The 25,099-nt window shown below is 37.3% G+C and overlaps 1 long non-coding RNA gene across 1 annotated transcript; it reads right to left on the bottom strand.

Moving 5' to 3' along the window:
* Positions 1-24,712, bottom strand: LOC112540516 (uncharacterized). The gene is made up of 3 exons (XR_003084592.2): positions 24,578-24,712; positions 13,450-13,534; positions 1-3,148 (listed from the first exon to the last, which is right to left on the bottom strand). It is a non-coding gene; the product is annotated as an uncharacterized LOC112540516 (long non-coding RNA).
* Between the last annotated feature and the right edge of the window lie 387 nt (positions 24,713-25,099).

Below are 25,099 nucleotides of genomic sequence, written 5' to 3'. Positions count from 1 at the left end.
TCCAACAAAAATACAATGTTGACAGAATAATGTGTGCAAGAAAAGGGGCTACTTTGTGACTGCTATAAATTGCAGGGGCTGTATTCCCCTTGCAGAATGCCCCACGCAACAAGTTGTGCGTTTGTCGAAGCTCTCCATATGGCTTGAAGTGAATGCCGCTCCCTCCCCAACACGATGAAAACTAACCATGTGGCATTCATGTACAGGATCGTATTTTTCACCCTTCCTCCCACAAGGAATGCTAATCCATTAGAGGTACCCTGGACTAGAATTTAGGAATGTGCCAGATACAGTATTTTCCAGTAGGAAAACATTAGTGATTCAAGGAGTACCCAGGGGATTACAATGTTGCAGTGGGGAGTCATTTAGAATAGAGGATTTAAGGGCCGGTTCACAAAGGAGCCAGGAAAGCAGATGGTAGAGTGGTAATTCAAATGCTCCTCTCTATGGAAAGTGTTGTATACTCTAAAGTGTTGTGACCCAGTTTGAAATCTTGATTTACCCGTGAAAAACATTGGAGAAGTTTGGGCCAACTGCACTATTCTCTGAGTGACTATGAATATAGTCAGAGGATGAACTAGATATGGCACCATGAACGTCTTGCAATAGTTGAGGGTGGGTTAATAAATATACGAGCTCAACCAGCACTGCAGTGTTCCCTGCAAACAAGAATGAACACGAGACATTGGTAGGGTTGACATGTATACTGCTGCACGTGTATTTTTGCATAGATGCCAGACAGGTACAAGGCTGACACTTCCCATCCTCTAGATTTCTGCAGCCTCAACATACTGGTCCTCAGTGACTCCAGAAGCTGTCTTGGTAAACTATATTATCCAGTGGGAGGAGTCAACCCAGAGATACAGGTCATGCATATCTGCCAACCTCATGGGATAAACCAGATAGGAGTCATAACTAGATGAGATAATTCTATTTTATTGTAAAACTATATTGACAGTGTCTTGCAAGTCTGAAAGTACATTTCTCCCCCCTCCCCCCACATCTCATTTATAGCCTCAGAAACTAGTGAGGATCTCTTCTGAGCCTCTTGCCCCACCTACTATTCATCTGTGGGCTATGCTGTCTCTTATCTGACCGTTCCCTAGGCAGCATCTCTTCGCCCTGTCTCCCAAGGTCCTTCCCACATACCATTACAGTATACTGCATTGAAACTGACTCAGTTTCAAGTGATGAAGAGGGGATGTTCAGCAATTTGCCCATGAGTGTGCTCAAGGGAGTCTTGTTGTCCTCCTTCCATGGGACACCATGGACATCCATGGCATTTTGTGCAGTGCCTGACTTAACAGGCTACATCAATCAACACAACCCAGCTCAGACTTTGGGGTACTCTTGGGCAAATTGTCAGTAAGCCCCCTTCTTTTCCTTAAGCCATAATGTCTTTCTCCTTCCGCCTACTTGCTGTAGCCTATATGCTCAGGTCAGAGCAGGGAAGCCACAGTGATAGCAAGAAATACATGCCCCCTGGCTGTGCATGCTGGCTATGAGTCCCTAGGCAGACATTCTAGGGGCCTTGTGAGACATTCCGTGAGGCCGACGTCTGACATTGTCCATGTATAACACACAGGCCAAGGAAGAGAAGAGGAAAAGGGGCAGGCACATCCATCCACCCATCCACTTACCAAGCAGCAATAAGTTCTATAAAGCCCTTTGGTTTGTGGTAAGAGGCATCAGCAGTAGGCGTCTTCACTGAGGCTGCAAATTAACACTTGGCAGAAGGCTCACTGGCAAGTGTTAACGCAGTCCTGTTTATACAATCATTTATGCTGATGCATTCAGGGCTAAACTGGAGGCTTGAACAAGAGCCAATACTTCCGAAGCAAAGGCAGCGATTCTTGACTTAGCGCTCTTTTCTGCCGGCATAAACAATCATGTGAACAATAGCAGAATTATTATCCTGTATATAGACTGTGGCTGGTCTTGTTGTCATTTCTAGAGTGTGAAATGTTTGGGGGATGATTTGGGAAAGTGTTTTATCGTTTTAAGGGGGGGGGATGGAGGCTTCTTATGCTTTTTTTCCCGTTCTGCTTCTTAATTTTAAAATTTTATTAAGGCACTGGTTTAAAAATCCATGGCTTTGCTTGAGTGGCAGAAACAGTAGAACCTTGGAAATCATCTGCAGAATTTTTCTTTTTTAGAAAGCTTCATGACAATCTGTATCTTCGATCGTATCCCAGATCAGGCATCACAAGATATGCAATCACCCAACTTGCATCAACAGAATCTATTCCAGATTCCACAATTCCAGTGACCTTTTAATAAACCAATAAACTGGCATTAGCTTTTTCTCAACAATAGCCAGAATTTCTCCTCTCCTCCCACCATAATAGGATCAGGTGTGAATACCTGATGGGGTTGCTTTTTAATTCAAGTACCAGCTCCAGAAATGCTGCCCTCCTGGCTGGATTCTATGAGCCATGTCAGATACTGACCTTCCAACAAGTTTATTTTCTGCCTGTGTAAACTCAGCCCTCCTTACTACCCTGGAGAAGCTGAAAAGCAAACACGGCTTTGGTTCATAGTTAGTGGTAAAGCTTCATTACCGATGGTGCAAAGCCAGGTGGGCTGTTTAAACGGGTGGAAGTGGGAGGAGAATCCCTTTTGTAAATGCCCATTTGTGGATTTTATTTTATTTTTTTGGCCAGAAAATTTATGTGTCTGCCACAAGCTTGCACTATAGTCCTGCACTTTTCTCTTCCTTCAAATAGTTCCTGCTTAGCACTTGCTGTACAGGTCTGTGACCTTTTTTCCCCCAAACTTTTCTTTTACGAGTTTATTTTGGCTGCTCCTAGGCATTCATAAAATTCCTAGGGAACTGGAGGTCTTAAGCAAGGCTTGTAAAAGCAAAGGGAGGAGGGGGGGCAGGGAGAGAAGGTTTTCCATTATCATGTCGCAGCCTCCCTAATGGGAGCCTTACACCTTTCAAATCTTTTCTGAAGCACCAGGCCTCTGAAAAAGAACGGGACAGAATGTAAATCTCCTGGAATGGCCTCTATTTCTCACTCGATGCAGCTAGTCCAGACTATTCTATAGGCGGAGAAGTCTCTCCCTTGTCAGTCATTCTTCTGGAGCTTTTGGTCCTCTCAGCAGGTCAACAGAGTTGGTGAACAGCTCAGAAAGCACAGGGCATCTGAAACAAATTAGATCTGTTATAGCCACCCAGAGACCGATGATGGATGGAGGTCTGTATTTACAGCAAAACTAATTGGCAACATACACAGACATCCCCCCTCCAAGAAAAAAAAAAAAAGTATATTATTTTGCCAGACTTCAGAGCCACTGGGACAGTTTTATAATTGTAGAACATTACACTGTTTGAGATTTAAAAGAGAAAAGAAAATGAACAGTGAAAGTTTTCGATCTAATAAAAGCATTTGACTGGAGAGTTAGAAATAACAGGGAGCAAGGAGGCTGAACTGGAAATAAGTTCTGTTCATGTACTTTTCTTGGCAAAAAAAAAAAGTTTCCAATTATAAAACAGCTCAAAAAGTGCTGCCTTCGTAAAGGTTCTTCCATACTTCTCGATTAGAGAAGTGGAGGGTTTTCTGTGTCCTCCCCCCCGCCCAAAGTAGGTTAGATAGAGAGAAATCACAAGAACCACTGTGGTGAAGTGATTAGGATGTTGGACCAGCACTGAGATCCAGGACGGAGTCTGCTCTCAGCCATGGAAATAAGTGTCTGGGTAACTTTGGGCCAGTTGCCCTCTCAGCCCAACCTACCTCACAGGATTGTTGTAGTGAAAAATAGAAGGGGGATTTATTTATTTATTTGTTAAATGTATAGGCTACCCATCTCGTATACATGACTGCTAGATGCTAGATATGTTGCTTTGTGCTCCCATATGAAATATGGGATATAAATCTAACCAGTAAAATAACATGGGGAAGGGGAAGCAATGATAGCTGTCAAAACATAATTTAACATAATTTATACCTAGCACATATATGCCACTGAATTTATGCCCAGCAAAATCTAGAACAAAAATGTTGACGCAGAAGCTACCGATGTTTAATAATAGCTTTTTCTGGGCTCGTAATAGATTAGATACAATGAACAAATGCAAAGAGAGCCACTGTGACTTGTGCATTGCTGTCAGGAAAAGTGGAAGAACAAAACAATTATAATAAACCATCGCTCACTGGATGTTGCACTGGAAAATGAGAGTTCGCTCGTGGCACGTTTGTGTACTGTAACTGAAATAAACCGTGGGCAGATTGGAAAGTGAACGCAGGAAGAAACACACCCTGAGGGAGAGGTGCCCAACCAATTCCTCCTGTGCCATTTCGGCTTCATGTCTTACAAGGAGGAAGAGGGAACATGGAGTACCATTAAGTTGTACTTTCAATTCCTCACAGTAACAGTCAAGGCTATTCTACTACAGCATTCATGGAGACAGCGGTGGATTGGTAACGTTGCCATCTAATTTTTACCTATATTCTTGAAACAACCTTTCTCCTGTCTCTGTTTCTTTTCCTTTCTTTTTTTTTTAAGCGTTGGTAAATCTGTAGCACCCATTCTTTAGCTTTATGGAATAATATCACTACTGAAGTCAATTAATGTTAAATCACTTAAATACAAGCCACTCTTGTTCATGGTTTTTGTTTGCTTCTTTAAAGATCAGGCTGATTATCTTCCATTTCCTCACTCTGAAAAGCCCAATAGCAGTTTGCCCTGGGATACACAGAGTGGAGACAGAAAACGCAATACAAAAGACAATGTCCTCAGTCAACGACAAAATATTATTATATATAGTAGAGGCTTTACTTAAATCATCCATAGTTCCCCGTTACTGCTTTTATTTTGGTGGGAGCGAATAAGGCATTGCCATTTAAATGACCCCCAACAAAGCTTCATATAACCCATTATCAATTTAAACACAATTATCTTAGAGGGAAATGGTTCATAGATTTAGATGAGAATCACACGCTAAATAATTAACTGAAGGATCAAATGATGAACCATGCATGTGTGAATCTGCTATGCAATTAGAATTTCAAATACTTCTAGAATAGTGGTTTGTGTGCAGTTTGGCAAGCAATTAATTAGCCAGGCTAATTAAATCTATCGCTATCTCTCCTGTAATTCCAAAAACAGAGTGCAATTACTTAAACTGTGTTTGGCTTGTGGACTGCAAGTTGTACACACCAGGCATAGGTTTATTTTTCAATAGAAATAAATAAATGATAAAAATAGATAAATGAATAAATGAATAACTAGCTCCAGGTTTACTTTTCCTTTTTTTCTTTTTTACAGAATAAAGATATAAGTATTTATACAAGAAAACACATAGTAAATATGAAGACTAGCAAAAACACAATAATTAAAACACAGAACATCATGTCTGGATTCTATCCTGAATTTATCACTCCAAAAGCTGATAGATAATGACCATGTTTGTATAAATCTATTATCTGAATTGCCTTGATTTCCAGCAAAATAAGACCTTTTAATTTACTTTAAAAGATTTTCTAGGGATACACTCAGTATTAATGCTTAATACTTGTTTAAAGTAATATTTGCTGACTCATTCTTGTCAGCATGAATCAGTCTTACAAGAACCTGCAGAGTGCTATTGCCATACTTGCAAGGACGTTTTGAACATTCCCACCAACACAAAATTTTTTACAGATATTAGAGAGTAAATTCCAAAGTAAAATTCCTGCTTATGCGTTATGGTTAATGCTATTCTTGCTTTTTGATTAATCTGTTTTTTTTTCCTGGATCTGGGAAACTGTGTCTTGTATAAACAACTCTCAGAAAGCACTGGAGTATGTGAGCACTTAGTTCTGCTGAAAACACAATCATTGTGTTATTCCAAGTTGATGAAAACACCCTTTGCAGTTTTGCCTCGTAAGATCCACACGCCAATCAGCGTTTGTCAGTGATATAATTTTCTCCCATAAACATAACCTTTGTACAACTTCCACTCAGAGTAAATAGACATAATTCCCAAACTAAATAACGCACGTTGAAGGGAAATGGAGATTACAGGAGGAGGAGGGGGAAGAGAAAAGTTAAACGAGAATAGCTCTAATTGCAATTGCACGGGCCTTTGGAGTAGAAGAACCTTCTTCAAGGGAATCAGGCCATGGAAGGGAGAGCTGGTTTATTTCTTCACACTGTAAAGAAACTGGTTAAGGCAAATATTTGGAAGAAATGTTTTTTGGCTTGTTGATGGTTGGAGACCACCACGAATTGCTGAAAGATGGATTCAGGCTGTTTATTGGACAAGGAAAACATTTGTGTTGGTGACCTATCTAGAAGGAAGTGGACAACATGCATTATTGTTTCCTTTTCTTTATGCTTTTTGCCCAAAGAACTAAATGCCCCTAAGTTTTCTTCTTTTTCTCTTCCAAACAGGATGTTGGTAACTGCAGGAGAATACTACCAAATGCAAGATAAAGGAAGGAAGGGAGGGAGGGAGGAAGGAAGGAAGGAAGGAAACCTCCGTTTAATCCATTACTCAAGGCTAATTTTATGTTTTTAAATCTCAGTTTGTTCCCCACCAGCAGCTATCAGCTTTAGCAGTCTTGATTTCTTTCATTTAAAGCTCATAGACATTTTTTAAAAGAAAAGTGAGTTTCCCTATAATATTGTTGTTATCATTTCACATTCTTGGGTCCTTGCAATACCATATAAACCTCTGACAAGAGTGTTCAGTTTGGCATATCAGTGGCAACTTTTTACAATATACATAGAATATACATGCAGGACAATCACATGCTACAAAAATACTGTGGATGCAAACTTGTTTTCCAGGCCTATCAAGGATGCTTGTTCTGAAGACTGCAATAATGTTTGAGAAAAGCATTACATTTTTTACACTTTAAAAACAGCATCCTCAGTAGGCACTGTTATTTTGAGGAAAAAGAAGCTGTAGGGCTCCGATGCAGAACACACTTCTGATTGGACCAGAATATTGTCCTTGGTGCAATTTTTTCTTCAAAAGTGAAGAAACTGGTGGCGAGTTTAAGCATCCTTCTTTAACCTGTGAATAGTATCTAAATTAAGTAAAAATAGAAATTATATCATTTGTATTACTAAGAAACACATGATTACTTTTTAAAAAATAGAAATATTTTTTTCTTTACTCCCTGAGACCTGCTGATATTAGGCAGGTATTGATAGACAGGAAGGTAGTTAGGTAGGTAGTTAGGTAAGTAGATAGTCAGTCAAAGAGATAGTCAGTCAAAGCCATGCTGGATCATATGTTTATGGCTATGGTACTGAAAAAGAGAGGTTGGATTAGAAGTTAGAAATGGTAGATGGGTTAACTATGAGTATACGCTTGAAATCTCTCTCGACTTTTTGTTTTGGTTCTCTCCATCTCTCAAGTTCCAGGTTGTCCTGGTGGCCAAACTTTTATTTGTACTGCTGTTAAATGCACGTTAGTCATAATCAAGCAACTACCAGATGGGGACTATGGATGGCAGAATTAGTAAGCTCATGGTGGACACATTGGTTGGAATTGTCTTAGTCCTGCTTTGCCCACTTGGATTTAGCATCAATCTAGACTTGAGAGCCATTACCCACATAGATATTTCATCTTCTGCATAAGGAGACCTGTTCTGTTTGGTATCAGTTTCAGCATTGGTAGCATCTCAGCATTTCAGCATCTGAAGTGGCTCAAAGGGAGAGAATAGGGATACTGATAATAGAGTGCTCATCCCAGTGTTTGGGAGTCTTTCTGCCTGAGCAGTCCAAGGTAGTGTTGGAAATCTTCACTATTCACTATTCATGGTGAGGTACTCTCTTGACAAAATCTCCCAATGCATGCCAACAAGATAATCATGCAACTGTTATATCTGAGGCTTGATTTTTATACCTGTCGGCATACAAGGATGGTCTAGAGATAGCAGGAGTACAATCCTGCTGATTCTCCTGGATTTCTCAGTGGCTTGTAACACCAACCACTATAGAATTGTACTGGAAGCATGGACTTAAGTGGTTCTGCTCTTATTTCTATGTGTGTGTGTAATTGTTGAAAGTGACCCTAGAAGCATTGTGTTAATTGATATGGCTGTTCATCTGTGAGGTTGCCACAAGACTCTATTTTGCCGGAAATGTTGCCTAAGATAGATAGATAGATAGATAGATAGATAGATAGATAGATAGATAGATAGATAGATAGATAGATAGATATGATATAGAAGATTTGGAACTGGATACCAATAACATGCAGTTCAAAATAGGGATTTACACCCCTCCCACCCAAAAAACCCTTACGAGCTTAGAAATACTGAATATTCACCAACCCAATGAAAATTATATAACATTAAAACATAGACTAAAGTATTTTAGGGAGAAATTTTATGGGGTTAGAAACTGAATGACAGTTTTATCACATTTTTGTTCTGAAATTTAACAGGCTGCACCTTCTTCCCAATTTTTCTACAAAGGGGGGAACAAAACCCTGAGAGAATGCTGAAAAATCAACTATAGTAAATACTTAACAACTTAGTACCCTCCTTTCATGTAAACCATAAAAGAAAGGGTCCACTGCTCTTCCCTTCTAAACCATTTAATCAGACCAAAGCCAGATGAAAGAGATAGAAAAAGTTTCTTTGCAGATATGAACAGATTTTGAGATTAAATTCCTGATGCCATCACCATGTAGCACCTTTTATTTGCTGTTTATAAATAAATTGTTACCATTTGGCTTTATACGGGAAAATGAAAACACAATATTAGTGATTAAAAAAAAGGCAGGATAAATATCTAATAATAATAATGTTTCAAGACAACATTTGTCCACATCCCATAACAGTTGATGGCCTGATAACAAGGAATGTTATTGAGGAAAAGTGTTTCTGTTCACTGCACTTCTGGAGTATTTTCATCATTGTGGTCATTTCGCTGGTTAAAACTAATTTATTCTTGATCAAGAACTGGGTGCTGAACATGTATGTATGTATGTATATGTATATAACTTTTGTCATTCCAATCGAAAATGGCAGTAATTTTTTTTAATCCTTCATCTGATAATTAAACACATTTTATTTTGTTAAAACATAGCCTTATTTTTTTAAGCAAGCAAAGCAAAGAAGAGCTGAATATTTTCTTAGGCTATTTTAATACTGTAAAAACTACATTTTTTCTCTTCCTCCTCAGATATTAATATATTATCTGGGACAAAAATGATCTTACTTTGATTTCAAGTCAACAGATACCATTAAAAAATGAATCCCACCAAACCATTTTGTCAGCTTTTGGCTTCTCTTCTTCAGTTGCTATGCTGGGTTTTTATTACCATGGTTATGCAGAAAATTGCATTGTTAAAGATGCTAGTTCCCCATCTGAAAACCATTAACTGTTCAAAATAACTGCCATGTGATCCCATAAGATAAAAGGATACCAGATTCCTTAAAGGACAACAACCGGGGCACAAAGGGCTTGACAGATGTTTTCAAACTGTAATAAATTCAAAAGCCTGCCCATAGACCGTGGCTTGATTTGACATAACTTGCAGCCCATCCCAATGCATGTTTATTTAGAAATACACAAACATGTAAGTGCAGATAGGAATGCATTCTCAATCTGGTACAATGAGGCAAAAGAACACTATTTTACTTTGTCTGTGATAACATAATTTTTTTTTTCCTATTTCACTGTGCTCTGGAACAAAGATAATCAGTCAGATAATTCCAATGCTGCAAAGTCTTTCAACCAAATTAGGAGGAGACATTCAGATTTATTTATTTATAATTTAATTTTCTAAGGCTTCCTACTTGTTGATCACCCTGGGCAGCTTACAAGGGTTAAAAGTAAAAACATTGCTTTTAATGAACTAGAAAAATAAACTAGAGCTAAAATCCAATGATACATAAATTTCAAATGAATAATTTGGAATAATTTCTGAACGGCAAACAGTTTAAGACTTTACATTATTATATCCCATCCTCTAAATGATTAATGTTCTTATCATCTTCTTGCCTGAGATATAAAAATAATCTACCCAATTCTACTGAATCACAACATTATTTCCTATTACTTTATTCATATTTTTTGAGTAGCTGTAACAGAGTAGGGAGGAAAAAAAAGGCCTGGTTCATGATTAACATATTAATCTAAATGAAGTTTACCTCCCTTGAGGCAGTTATGTGTGTGGGCTTTCACCATGCAAGCTAGCAGAAAGTCGATCCTGTTGCAAACACGTGCTACGTATTACCATATTTACATTTTCCTGTTTGGAAAGATGGGAAGCTTGCAGAGGTCCTAGGTTAGGTGAGCTGAGAGCTGAAACCTTAAACTGTTTCATGCTTATTTATTTTATGAACCTATTGGGTCCAGTGTTTATCCAAATTGTTCAACCATCTGGATTAGATAATTTGTTGGAAATTAACAGTGTTTGATGGTTATCAACCTCCAAGTGATTAAAACCGCTTGAAAATCTAAAGAGGAAGACAGAAACATCCTCCCTGGCATTCAAAAAGGGACTTATTTTTACAAAACCCTGATCTATGGTAAAGTTCTGGTGGATTGAGATTGGATGTGAAGATGGATGTCGAAAGGGAGATACAGAGCAACAATTCAGAATGAAAAGGATGAATTTCAAACAGACTTCAGAGCATTGTAGCAGATATTTCTTTTTTTTTAAATCTGCCCATATTTCTTGCCGGAAAAAATTGAACGCATATACTAATGAACTTAGGAAGTAATACATGGATACAAAACTTCTCCCCTTCAAATTTCTAGATTCTCTTCCAAGAAATGTTAATGTTTAGAGGAAATATTTGTATTGTCCACAGCAAGACACAGGTTTCCTAATGGCCTTCAATAAGAAATGTAGAACTAGAAGGCTCTGCTCAATTGGTGGCCAGTAAATTTGGAACTCATTTGGACCGACTAATGCCTCTTCTGCTTTGTTCCTTGCTGGCATTGAATATTGCCCATTTAATGACCATTAATCTGTTTCTTGATTGATTATGTGCCATCAAGTTCTTGTCAAATCTTAGCGACCACATACATTTTTTCCATGACGATCCGTTCCTAATTCTGTTTCTTACCTGCACTGAAGTCAAACAACATGGAAACTACTCCCTGTGCCTGAACTTTACATATGAAATGGCTTTATGCTAATTTTGGCCACTGTCATCACAGTAGCTCACCTTTTCAAAGAATCATGTCAGTTGATCTAAATGTATATTCTGGATCTGCCTGAGAAGTCATTATAAAAAAACAGGTGACAACCTGGAACTGTTGATATGTAGTTTCCTTCCAAATGGCTTCATTTCAGGTCACACTTTGCACCTAAAAATTAGTCCTACGTTTAGCTACAGTAAACCGACAAAGTTGAATACCAAGATTATGATCTATTATGATCAAATCCACCTTCAAAGCTGAAAATCATCTGTGAATTTTTTGCTATGTATAAAGAGAAGGAACGCTAGAAGAAGCAATTGACATGTAGAGAATATTTAAAAGAACAAATCAGCAAGTATATTTACAAATGGTTTTAAGATCATGATCAATATAGGCACAGAGTTTTCGTTCCCAGAATGTTTGTCCTATGCATGCTTCACTTTGAAATTGCTACTAGTAAACCAAACAACTGCAATTTTTGCTAAGAACATGTAATTATGTCAATGCTTTCCAGCAGAGTCTTAGTAAATATGTATTCGGCAGCTATTGTGTAGTCATTGACATTTGACATTGCACTAATTTCCTCACATTAGCATGCTTTTTTTTTCTTGAAGAGCACTTGACCTGGGCCAAAAATATCCCACAACTTTCATAATTATTTACTGAATGATAGAAACACTAAAAGGAACTGCAGAGTTTCATAGACTGATACAATAGATGTTCATTTCTAACACTTAAGTATTGTGTTGTCAAATATGGCATGGAATTTAATTAGGAGACGTGGTATCAGTATTTATATAGAGAATTCCATGAGGATTTTGTAGCTTTAGAGCATACTTTGTATTAGAATTAACTGCTATATTGACTAACTACTACTGCTACCTCCTCTTCTTTGCCTTCTTCCTTCAGAAAGATAGCAAATTATGTAATGTTCTTTCTCTTTTTAATAACCCAAAGGAAAATGTTTATATGTTAACTTTGCTAATATAAAAAATGTCACTTAAAAAAAAAAGAACTTAATATTTCTAAATAGTTAATGGGTTCTGAATCATAACTCTGCTTTATATTTGTCTCTTCAAAAATCCAAAAATTCTGCATGCAACATTTTATATTGGTTATCACTTATATCCAAATCCTAAATTTACTGAATAGAATTTTATGTATTTATTTATTCATACATACATACATACATACATACATTCAATTTATTCTCTGCCCATTTCCCCCAATGGGGAATTCTGGGCGGGTCACAAAGTATATAATCCTAACGGTGACTAACAATTCTTACAATTATTATGTTTAGTGTGGGCCTATAAAATTAGTCTTTAAGTTCAGACACTATAAAATTAGTTTTTAAGTTCAGACCTAAAGACATATTGCACATCTAAAAAACAGATTTAGTTTTACAGATTTACTTACTTTTTTAAATTGATACTTCATCTGCTTCAACTTAGTGTATGAAACTCAGGCTAGGCTCTGACTGCTGTGAATTTTTCCATCACTGACTTGGTTATCAAATAGCTATATTCCAGGTATCACAATATAGAGTGTTCATGTTTGCAACTATGTTCTTTTTCAGGGAATGCCAATTTATTTTCTCCACCTTCATTTTTTTATCATTTCCCCCTCCAACAGACAACACTCCATGTACACTGGCCATGATTAGTCCTTATTGTTTCTGTTCTCCCTCCCTCCCTCACCTCAATATTAGGTTTTCAGAATTCTAGCATCTGAAAATATTGGCATGTTATTACACCCCAAAGTTGCTATTTATGAACAATAACTATAGCTGTATATAATTCAGGGAGTAACACAGAAGTGACAGTAGCCCTTCATATATAAAGTCAGCCAGCAGTAGCAGCTAAACTCACAACAGGAAGCATTATCATTGTAGAAGCTGAATGCAACCATAGAGGCACATGTATATGTTCTCTTTCACAACCCTGTTAGTTACATCTCTGATGTCTGTGGAACACAGCAAAAGATCTCTGGCAGAGATTTCAACATCCAATAGGTTCTTATTGAAAAAAGCAGCCACAGCTGGTATTATGGTCAGATCACAGGGTACAGAGGGTCACCAAAATCCCAGTCTCGCCCCCCCCACCCCCGATTTACAGCATTATTAGCTGGACAAGATCTGGGTTGGCCTGCCAGTTGAACTTGCAGCCATCCACTATATTAAAGTACAGTATTATCCTAACCCAGAAGGGAACTGAATAAGTCAGCTGCCTTAGAAATGCACAGCCAACAAGGACACTAAAGTAGTGAAATTTCTTCTATCTTCCATCAGAGAATTCAAAATCATGAGATTCCCAGGTATTCTCCTATCCAAGTATTGATTATACTCACATCTGCTTATCTTCAAAAAGTTGGCTACTTCATGTGTTCCACCTTCTTTGTTTTGATGGTTGAGAATTTTACTGCTCCTCTTAACCTATAAATAGGTTGAGATAATTGTTGAATAATTTCTGTGAAAAGATGGGCTACAAATGTAGTAAGTCATGAAATAAAACAAACATCTATAGCCTAAAATGGCACACCATGGCAATAGTATATTTTATGGGGATGCTGAATATGTATTCTTCTAAGTCAAATAAACAGAAAAAAAATCTACCAGGTGGATTAACTCATTATCATGATTACATTTCTTTATATGTTTGGTTGATAGCTACAATGCCATTCAAACTCATTTAGAAGAAACACGTTGGTAATTGCTGTCCTTGTTTGTTAATGGATAATGATATTGTTAGAATAGCGGTTGCCTCATGAAATAGTCATGATTATATGAAAGACAGTTACACTGAACGTGCATTTATTTTTTAGAGTTAGTTTCTCTTCACTTATATGCTAATGTTTTGAATGACATAGAGGCATTTCTAAGAGGTTCTTCTGTGGTAAGTAGTATGGTATTCCTTCCAAAAAAAGTGCCAGAAATAATAGGGCACATTAAAACTAGGATTTACAGAATGTAAATACATCTCAAAGAATATAAGTCTGCAGTAATATTGTAAGTTGCACTTTTAACTTATTTATTTTTACTGATAATTGGTTCAAGTTCCATTACTGTCATACGTACACTATTAGGTCTTTTATTATAAAGAATTTCAGCGACAACTGTACGTTACAAATGTGAAGACTCAGGAAAAATGCATCTGATGAGCTAGTGAAATTTCAGGTCAGCTGCAGGAATCAATTGATCCTGAATCAAATCTCAATTCCATTAGTAAGTCTTCTGTTCTAACTATACATATTACAATCAACTTTCTATTGCTGATATATGAAACTGTAGCAGTTACATTCAGGAAAAGAAGGCATCTTAAATAATTTGCAAAATAAAATTAAGCATACAAACAAAAGCAAATTGTAGGGATGGAGAAGCAAATTTAAGAGTCTACAGTAATGAATCTCTAGTGTGTACTCAAAGGCTTGCCTTAAATATTTTGTTTGGTAGTGACTTGATAATGAGTTCATCGTTTTGAGTTTTCAAATGTAGTGTTTTAATACACAGAAATTTGCTTTTAAAAATGAAAAAAGTACCAGTATGTCAAAAATTCAGTATGTGACCATTCAAAAAAGTAAAATGTGGAAAACTAAAGGTAAATTCGCATTTTAAAATATTTATTTAAATAATATTTTGGTGACATATTCTTAGTTTATAAAACTGTTGCACACAGAGGATAAAAATCTTTAGAACTAGAAAGATCTAGTTGAATGACTTGAGAAGCAGTGTAGCCTAGCAGTTAAGGTATGGTAATGGGTTTGGAGAGACTCAGGTCAAAATCCACCATCAGTTGTACAAACTCACTGGATAACTCTGGTCCAGTCTTGTTCTCTCAAACCAATCTGTGTCACAGGGTTGTTGTACAGATAAATTGAAGGAAGCTCCTGATGTCAGCTGCCTTGAGTTCTTGGAGAAAAGGCAGGGTCAAAACTGAACAATGTGTTAGCTGGGCAGTTTATATTGCATCCAGATATTTTTTTTTTTTTCATAATGCAAGTGAGATCTGGAGAAAATGAAATTTGGATTAAGTGTGAGAGAAGGCTGGATGGAGCATGGGAGAAATACACTGTCCTTTCATTCACTCAGGACCCCCTCCAATGTCTGCATATTTCTCTGGCGGCAGAAGAGGGGATAACATGGCTCTTTTAAGACAATGGAAATCTTGTACATGCAAAACTGTGTGTGGCAAATAACTTCTGTACTGCTGCCAAGGAAACTACATAGAAATGTCCATGAAGTTACCAGAACCTTAGCTTGACTTGAAGGAGACTTTACCTTTTTATTATGTAGACTGAATATTGCCCACAAAATGAAATTGCTGAAATATAGATTTTTTTCCCCAGAAAAAAAAATCTTTTATTCTTTATGAGTCAATAACTGATTATGTACCATCAAGTCATTTTCTGCTCCTAGCGACCACATAGATTTTCTCCATGACAATCTGTCCCTAATCTGTTCTTTCAAGTCTCCCAATGGTGCAGTCCTCACCACCTTAACTGAATTCATCCACCTCGCTGCTGGTCGTCCCCTTTTTCTATTTTCTTCTACTTCTCCAGCATTAGAGCCTATTCCAGAGAGGTGGGTCTTTGCATAATGTGTCCAAATATGAATCAATAAAGACCAGCAGAAATATAGTACTATCAAGGTATATTCAAGGTTTGGAGAAATTGCCAAGGGAAAGGGGCTCTTTAGATTGTAGCAACAGTTTTCCGTTTATGCCTCCCTTGATAGCATTGATGATACTAACACAAAGGTACCAGTAGTGAATATGAGAAGTAACAATAGACAGTTAAGAAAGATGATCGTTTCTTGGTTATGTTAGACCCAAGTTATTAATAGGACAAAAAGAGTAGCTTGAATTTTTCATGGAAAGCTGATGCAGGTGCTGGAACTCTGGTATGGCCTGCTCCTATTGACTGCCTCCATTATATTATGCACCAAATACCTTTGAAAGTCACAGGATTCATGTCCTCTTATTGGTCAATCCCAGGACCAAGAATTCAAAAGGTCTTCAAACAACTACACATCAAATGGTGAAGAGGCTTAGTGGCAGCCTTTGAGCCAGCATGGACTTGCTAGACCCCACTGAAGCCAATGCTGTTCATCGCAATATCCTTTCACTCTACTTTAGAATCCCTTTTAGTCAAGGGCCTGGGAATAGTTACAAATACTTGTTTAATTTTATGTTAAAAGAGAATAATCTTTTTTGCAACCAAGTGTTGCTTTTTTCCCCAGATGAGACATAGGGACATATCTGAAATGGGAGTAGAGTATATCATCATTAAATCTAGATCTAAAATGACCTAGCTGCAATATTTCTGGATGAGCCATAGGGACATATCTGAAATGGGTAGAGCATAGGTTCATTCAATCTAGGTCTAAAATGACCGAGTGCAATGCTGCTCTTCATATTTCAATGTTAATACTCTAAGCAACCATTTCTTTCCTCTTAATTATTGTGTTCTTCTCTGTGTTGTGGCTTAAAAGGTGAGGCAAACTGAAACATGCTGTCTCTTCAGAAAGAGCTTTGTCTACCATCTCATGCCCATGCTGAAATATTTCTCTGATCCTTCTGAATGGACTGAATGCATCCTTTGATAGAAGTGTAACTGCAGTAAATTAATTGTTGTCTGCAGCTGGTTGCCATGACAGGAATGGACCAAGAAACTTGCGTTCAGTGTTGCTCGTTTTGTTTTATAACAATTTGCAGAAATTGTATTTTCTGGATCCAGCCTCAACCATAATTCTTGCTTAACCCTCCACTTCAGCCTTTCCTCGCTCTTTCTCTTCCTTCTCCAGGGGTTTATAGCACCTTTTTTCTGCTTGCCTCTTAGCCTATTATGAATTCCCCCCTTTTTCTGCTTTCATACAAAAGTTTGGGATGCCGCCTGCTTACGTGTGGTCTCAAGGGGTGCTGGAGTGATAGCAAGCTGATTTTTGGCTGTGGGGGCTGCAATGTTGGAACTGTGAATGAGTTTAATTAGCAGTTCAGAGCTGAGACCCCACACACCGGGTCTGACGGAGGGGGGGAACTGCCATTCTTCCATCCTCCCTCCCCCAGGGTGAGTGCGCCGACCCCTGGCATAAGGGTCATGCCACACCGCAGACAGAGCTGGAGCTCAGGAAAATCTACAGATCATAGATGCAATCTGGAGCCCCATTCAATCCCCCTCCCTTGTACAACTCAGGGGGTCGAAGCTGGATCATTTGGAAAGCATTTGCTAACATATGGATTGCCTTTAAGCTGCAACTTTTTAATTCGCTGCATTTCCCTGTTCCATTTCTTAATTTTAGCTTGGTTTCCCCCCCACTCTTCTAGTTTCCTGTGCTGCAGAAAGCATCACTGCAGTTAGAAGGTAAGGTCTCTGTCCTAATCCAAAGAGACAATAGCACATCCTGTCAAGTCACTTTACAAAGGCAGACAGTGAAAGGACAGATATTCTCAACCTCCCATGGAGAAACCTTGCCAGGAGCCAATTACAGCAAAGGACCGTGTACTTATTATATTGGATACTGTCAAATAAAATATTTAATTAAGAAGTAATAAGCATGGGTATTTTTCCCCACCCAAAATCCAATTATTTGGGAGCTTCTTCCATTACTTACTTCATGTTAATAGTACTTAACAAATCAATTGTCCAGCCGAGAAAGCATTCCAAATATAAAGCATGGGAGTAATTTGGACATTCCAGCCCAGATTGCTCTGCTTTCATGCTTTTCTGTAACTATTTGAAGGTGAAATGCTATCAGTAAAATATACCCTTTGGTGGAAAAACTTCAGACAATCTCCTTGCACCAATTGCATTCTTATGACATTTACTGACCAAATTCAGTCAAGATGAAGAGCCCAGTTCCTTGGATATCTAGTCAATAATTCACCCCTTCAAAAATACTCATATATACAGAAGGCACCTGAAAGTATGGGTTATCTTGTATATTTTCTGTAACGATAATTGAGAATAGCAGCTACAACAACCATAGGCAAAAGATACTCCTATTTCCCCCCTCCTTACCAGTCCATTGCTTCTGTTTTGGACAAAATTCTTGCACTGTACCATTTTTGATAAGACCATCAGCCAGTTAATTAGTGTTTATGTGAGTAGTGAATCTACTTTATTTGAATATACGTGGATATATACAACACATCTATAGAGGTGTTCTATTTTCGAAGAAATATTAGTTGGTTAGTTTAAACAAAAGTACTCTTTGCTAGAAATGGAAGGCAAGTCAGAAGATTGATTTTACATTCCCAAAGTAAAGTGACACACCTTGAAAAATAAACTAGTGTGCTCTCATTTTCCAGCCCCACTGATGAATTAACTAATGTTGCGATCCTGGGCATGCTTGCCTGGAAGTAAGCCCAATTATGATTCAATAGGATTCTTCTGAGTAAATAATGTATATATGTTCAGGATTACACTGAGTAAATATGTATACAGTTACCAGCTTAAACTTGCAGCTCTCATCGAAGCGAGGTCCTTGGTTAAATTACCTAGAACTCTTGCATTCCTTATGAATTGCTGCAACACATAAACTGGACATAAAAGATACAGAACCATTGATGGAGAATGCTGTGGCATCACCTTTGGCACTTGTATAAAAGTGTTATACAAATATATTATGTGATCAGAGGATCTACGTTTATGCAGAATTTTTTCCTAGTGTAGTTTTCTGCTTATTCCTAGGGCCAGAGACCCACTACAGGCTGAGTAGAAGCAATGTTGGCAAGATGAGGCTACCTTGGCTCAGATTTCTACAGCACAGAAAAGACATCTGGAATTGTCTTTCATCATTTAGTTCTCTAACACATGGATAACAGTTTTGACCCAGTAATACATTACAATGTAAGGATAGAGAAATTACTCAATTTTATATATACATATGGTTTGTATCTGTATTTACACATTTTTATCTTTATGCATTTTTCCATTAAAGATAAACAAATATTTCACACCAGTTGAGCCATTAATAAATCATCCCACTCTCATCTCATCTTCTATCTCCCAAAATGAAATTCCATCAAATAATTATCCTTCTATAAAATAGCCCACACAGATCTTGTCAAGATAGATATCTTATGCAAACCAAGATGATGTGTTCATCCATCCCACAACTTATTGTGTCTTTTCCCAAGAATACTGAAGGAAAAATAAACCATAAAAAACCAAACCACTCTGAAACCCAAACAAACTGACACCTTGTGAGAGGCTGGCAATGTAGGGTAGAAGGAATTCTTATGTTTAAAACTTGACAAAAATGCAAGTTCAGTTAAGCCTGGTTCATTGGCCTGTATGCACAAGCTAACAGATATACATACTGCATTCAAACATAATAGTAAACTAACATTATAAAGTATTCTTCTTTAGGGGGAATGAGTAGCACGGTGGTGGATGGTGTTCAATCATTTTCACTTACCTCTTCTTACAACAATAGCTAAACAAACCTAAATGGTTTAATAAACCATTAATTATTGAGAGAGAGAGAGAAAAAAAACCTTAACTTCTTATTCTCATGTAACTACAAAATCATGGAGAGAGTTATCCATATTTGTCTGTTTAACAGGAGGAGCCAAAGAGCAGTAATGAAGTACTTGTATCAGGACATCATTTGTATTCAGTAAACCAGCATTCTTTATCATTCTTGCTTACTATGATATCCAAATATAGATATATCTTGTACAAAGAATGTCTGACATCCAAATATCCATAGCCGAATCAATAAAGGGAATGTGTTAATGAGTGCATTTTTGGTCAGTTTTAAGGGCCAAATAATCACTGAAACTGATTTTCAGCTCAGCCTAATAATTCTTATGATTGTGTAAGAAATGTTAGTAAATTCAATCCAAATAAATGTGCACAGGACTGAAGCATCAGTTGTATTAAAATTAACAGGGCTAAAATCATCTTCAATAAATGCAGTTTGACTTTTCCAAAGTTTGGAACATTCTTTGGTTGTGTTTGGTGTATGTATCTGTGTGCATGCCCATCTTATATTCATACACATTAATGCAGACACGTTAATATGAGCATTTAACAATGTGGTCAATAAAATACCCAAAATATGTATACAGCGATTATCCTCAATCTATTATGTGCTACAAACAAGAAGTCATTTTTCATTCTTTAACTATTTGTTTCTTTGCTTATAAAAAAAACTGACTACATTTTAATATTTTATGACTTGTGGGAAAGTTGAATATTTTAAACTTTTAAAACAAGTTTTTAAAGTTTACTTCTTTACTTTCCCCCATGTCACCACCCCTAATACATATTCAGCTTCCATGTTCTTTGCCATCTGCAACTTATTTGTACAAATGTTTACATCTTGTCTTAAGAACCATCTACACATACACACTCTTAAAAAAAGGTCCACACGCAAGCCCAATCTGTATTGTGTGCTGAACATTTGTGAAGATTGTGTCTCCATCGATATGGAAACATTGAGGGAGGGGAACGTTACAAAGGAGGAGGAGGTGTGTGCGTAGGGGGGAATCGTCTAAAGAAATATATTATTCACTCTCCTGAGCCCCCTTTTTAAAGCTGCTTCGCAGGGTTCTTTAATGTTGGGCAAACTGAAAAGAAAAACAATAATTAGAGATAATTGCTTGTGTCCAAACATAGGCATCAAAGCCTTTGGGACTCATTTGTCGTGGCCCTGGTGTGTGATCCAGAAAAATGACCCTTATTTTTATTTAGAGTGGGGGCACACATAGAAAGTGGCAGACGGAGGGACTCTTTTGCACTCTTCATCGGCTCAGCTGTGTCTGCCAAGGAGAATAGGCATAGAGGCCAGGATAAAAGAAATAGACAGGAGGGTCATAAGAGGTTGGATAATTACCAGGGTAAAGGGTAAAGGGAGTGGGAATAGTGGAGGGTACTTCACCACCACTTTGGAGTTAGCTCTATGCATGTGGCAGACTGTCTGGGGGCTGATGGTACGGGTATCCGCTCTCATTAACTCCATGGTTAGGGGAATCATACACGTTAAAGGAGGCAGAACCTCATTAAGACAACTAAGATCTCAACTAAAGCCCTCAGTACTGACTTCAATGCAGGTGGTGAATCATCACCACCCCCAGCTGAATGAGGATGACCTAAAGCAAACGAACACTTGATTTTAAGGCATTTTAGATCTCCTGTGCAACACATGTTGAGAGATAAACCGTACAGTAAATATCACAACACTGTTTGATCATTATTACTCATACCAAGCATTTGCACACAGGGCAAGAATCGGCTAGAGGCTTCTGAAAGTTTTATATCGGCACCCATTAGAAAGGAAGGGTCATTTTTAGATCTTTCAGGGGAAAATCAAAGTTGAGTGACAAAGGAAACGAAAGGAAAGACAGGGTGGCTCACATTTTTAATTTTAAACATGATCAAGAGAAAACATTCAAACCTGAGGAATGCTGATTCTCCACAATGTTTGCTTTAAAATCTTTGTTACTGGCACAAAAACTGCAACTGAATTTTCCCTATTTAAAGTCCCTATGGGAAGAAGCTATTACATGGTTTTATTACACCATTTCCTTCTACATTTTTACAACATGGAACTGGAAACTTTTAAAGGGACACTGGTCACTTTTAACCCCCTGGTATTTCTCCATCCCAAAGCTTCAAAGATTAAAATTTCTGAACAACGAGCAGACTTTGTGTGAGAAAGTCTTTAATTTATAAAGTAGCTGTATCATACAGAAATTAAGAAATGAAACAATTTAAGAAGCCTAGTTTTCCATGCTTTTCCAATTCCTCATGTTACTTGTGAGAGAGAAACAAATTGACTCAAATGCAAATTGGCCTATCTTGCAAATCACTTATTATGTTTGAAATTTATGTCCGCAATTTAAAAAGAAGGGGGTAAAAAGTGAAGGGAGCCAGCTTGATAATTGCACAGCTCCAGTAAAGTTTGCAAACTGTCTTTACAGCTCACTGGTTTGTACAAGAAGCTGAAACGAAGACTCCTCCTTCTCCAGCCAGGCTTTCTGTAATGAGGCTGTAATGACCTAAATGATTGGTTGATTAGGGACAATAAATCTGTCCTTTTCAACCTGCCATTTCATAGGACCCTGAGTAAAGTTACTGGCTTAAAATAAACCCAGCCACTTTTAAAAAGACTTTTAAGCTGCAGGATGGTGAGTGAACCTGGCTCAGAAGTTCCTGAGCTTAAAGTATGGGCCTTGCAGCAAACAGCACTAGAGAGATTGCACTCTTCGTATATTTACACCATGTGAATTCAGGCTAGAAGATGTTCCTGTATGACATAGCCGTAACTTCTATGTATTCATTTGAATGATATTTTATGCATCCCTAAAAACATGAATTCTACAAGACCAGAATGTGGAAGACATTTGTACATGTGCAAAAGTAATCCTTGTGTCCCATTAAACATTTACTAGAGAGAACCCCTACTGATGTTCATACTTCACCCAAACTACTCACTAGGTCAGTGTTTGTCAACCTTGGCAACTTTAAGAGGGGTGGACTTCAACTCCCAGAATTCCCCAGCCAGAAGTTGAAGTCCACGCATCTTGAAGTTGCCAAGGTTGACAAACACTGCACTAGGTTATACTGTAAAAATTCATGTCCTCCATAAGTATGCTTTGTCCAAAAGTAAGAAAAGGTGACAGGACTATCAATCAATCAATCAATCAATCAATCAATCAATATTACATCACTTGCAATAAGGCAAGTAGATATAAGAGATTCACACTGGGGAAAAAGGGGGAAAGGAAATGTTTGGAGCATCTAAATAGTTTTGGCTTGTTTCTCCCTACAAGGAATCAAAGAGGTTTTAAGAGCAACACTATAGATTAAAAGCTGCATTAAGAAAACAAAACAAAACAATATCCAAACCTCAGGAACAACTCAACACGTTCCAAAGCACATAAAACATTAAATGAAGATGTAAGGTGACCACAATGCTAGTTGCACTCATTCTATCAAAATAATGAACCTACACTTTTTATATTGCTATAATGATCTATTAAATTAAAAGATGTCAGTCCAAATGGTCTTGAAAATAATTAAGTGATGATGTTTTATAGATTTGTTTATAGATAAGAGATGGGAAATGGGAAGAAGAGATCATTTGTTGTATTTTAAGAGGAGGTGATAAGTTACTAAAATTTTTATACTTGTGATGAAGGTGGGAGTCACTTCTTTATATATTTCTTTTCTTTTTCTTTAGTATATTCTTACTTTTCTTTCTCTTTCTGATTTTTTCTTTCTTTTCTGCACCTTCCACTCTTTCTTTTTATTCTTCTATCTTTTTTTTCAGTTTGTATTAGTTTTTACTATTGTAATTACAATCTTTAATAGAAAATCATTAAGTCTCCAGTCTTATAGACATCCTAAAAAACATCACTGGACACAGAGAGAACTATACTATTGTGAAAGCTGGCTGCAAGACAGCAATTTATCTGTATTGCCTCAAGTCACATGCATCTTCCTTACTTCAAACAATGGCTCATACGTGTGACATGGCCATCATACATCACAAGCAGCCATTCTGCCCAACTTTTCTTTCATCAGCTCAAGCAGTATAGAGTGAAATCCCACCACATGTGATGAAGCTCTGAAAGACAGAATGAACTTCTTCATTAAATTAATTTTTTTTAATGTTTCCTTTTAACATTTCATTCTCCTACCTGCTACCTTCTCTTTTAAAAAAGGAGGAAAATGGCAATGATTTTTTAATGGTCTGCCTATATAATGTGATTACTACACTAATGACAATGTTTAAGTTTTTATTGGAAATACAGCACCTGCAGTTTCATTAAAATCCTCTAGTTATCGTGATTTTTTTTCTTAGGCAGCAATCCTATACAATATTTTACTGGAAATAGGCTGACTGAAAAGTGGGATTTACTTTAAAGTACAGATAGGATTGCAATATAAACAAAAACAGCCCACTTAACACATTTTCAACTGTCTTCAATACAGCATATTTTTTTGAAATACATTTAGGATAATTAACATATATAATATTTATGTACTAATTTAAATTCTTACTTATTTTTAAGGTTTATAAAGACAGATAAACGGGATGTATGTAATTTATATATCTCCTAATTACATGTTCACAGTAAGCTTTCCCACAGGTAGGATTTTAAGAAAATTATACTAATTTTCCTAAACGATTGCCTTTACTAATACAGTACACTTTTTACATAACCTATACCTAACTTTAGCCAATATTAGTCCACGAATACGTGTACAAATAGATTTATATGAAGAAGCAAAAATTATAATATGCATTTTACCAAGCCAGTGCTGGACATAAGAACTGTTTCCCGGCCGCGTATGCACAAGCCTGTTTCAAAATTACAACAGAAAATAAAATGCACGTATTTCTTCGTTGGGAAAGGGGTTCAATGCAGAAATCCTACACCCCACTGCTTCCCCAAAACACGCGCGGAAAGGAAGTTAAACTCGACATGAGAAGTTAAGGAGAGGTGCACGGAAACAATAAATTTACCTGTTGCAGAGCGAGGGTTGGTCTGTGAAAAGTCGATCCGCGAAAAAGTCAGTCATTTGACCTTGCCATATCGCCTTGTTAAAATCCCTTTACTTCAATCTCACTTCCTTTTGTTATCTTAAAAGTTTGGAAAAGGCAAAAGTCGCCTTAGTCGACCGTTTCAATAATCCCATTGCGCCCCCTGGGTGTAAAAAATAAAACTTTCTGTTAACTTTGTCGGTTCTTAAGCAAAATTACGCGCGTGCTTTCTAACCCACCTCCAATCCACATGTAATTAGAAGTAATTTTGTTATAGGAATTCGTTTTAAGCCCCCTTCATCCAAATCAGATTGTTTTCTTAAGCGGCCTCAATTAAAAAGAAGAAGAAAAAAAATTCTTTTTCTAAACATTTCCAGTCGTACCCAGAAAGACTTCCAAAACTCAATAATGATTGATTGATTATGGCCATCAAGTCGGTGCCGACTGTTAACAAGCACATAGACCTTCTTCAGGATAATCTAGCCCCAACCTGGCCCTTCAGGT

The sequence above is a fragment of the Python bivittatus genome, unplaced genomic scaffold (genome assembly GCF_059951505.1).
Source record: "Python bivittatus isolate LINGU-HERP-01145 unplaced genomic scaffold, Pbiv_v1 ctg000700_np1212, whole genome shotgun sequence".
NCBI classification, from domain to species: Eukaryota; Metazoa; Chordata; class Lepidosauria; order Squamata; family Pythonidae; genus Python; species Python bivittatus.
This window is presented reverse-complemented; position numbering and strand designations above follow the sequence as displayed.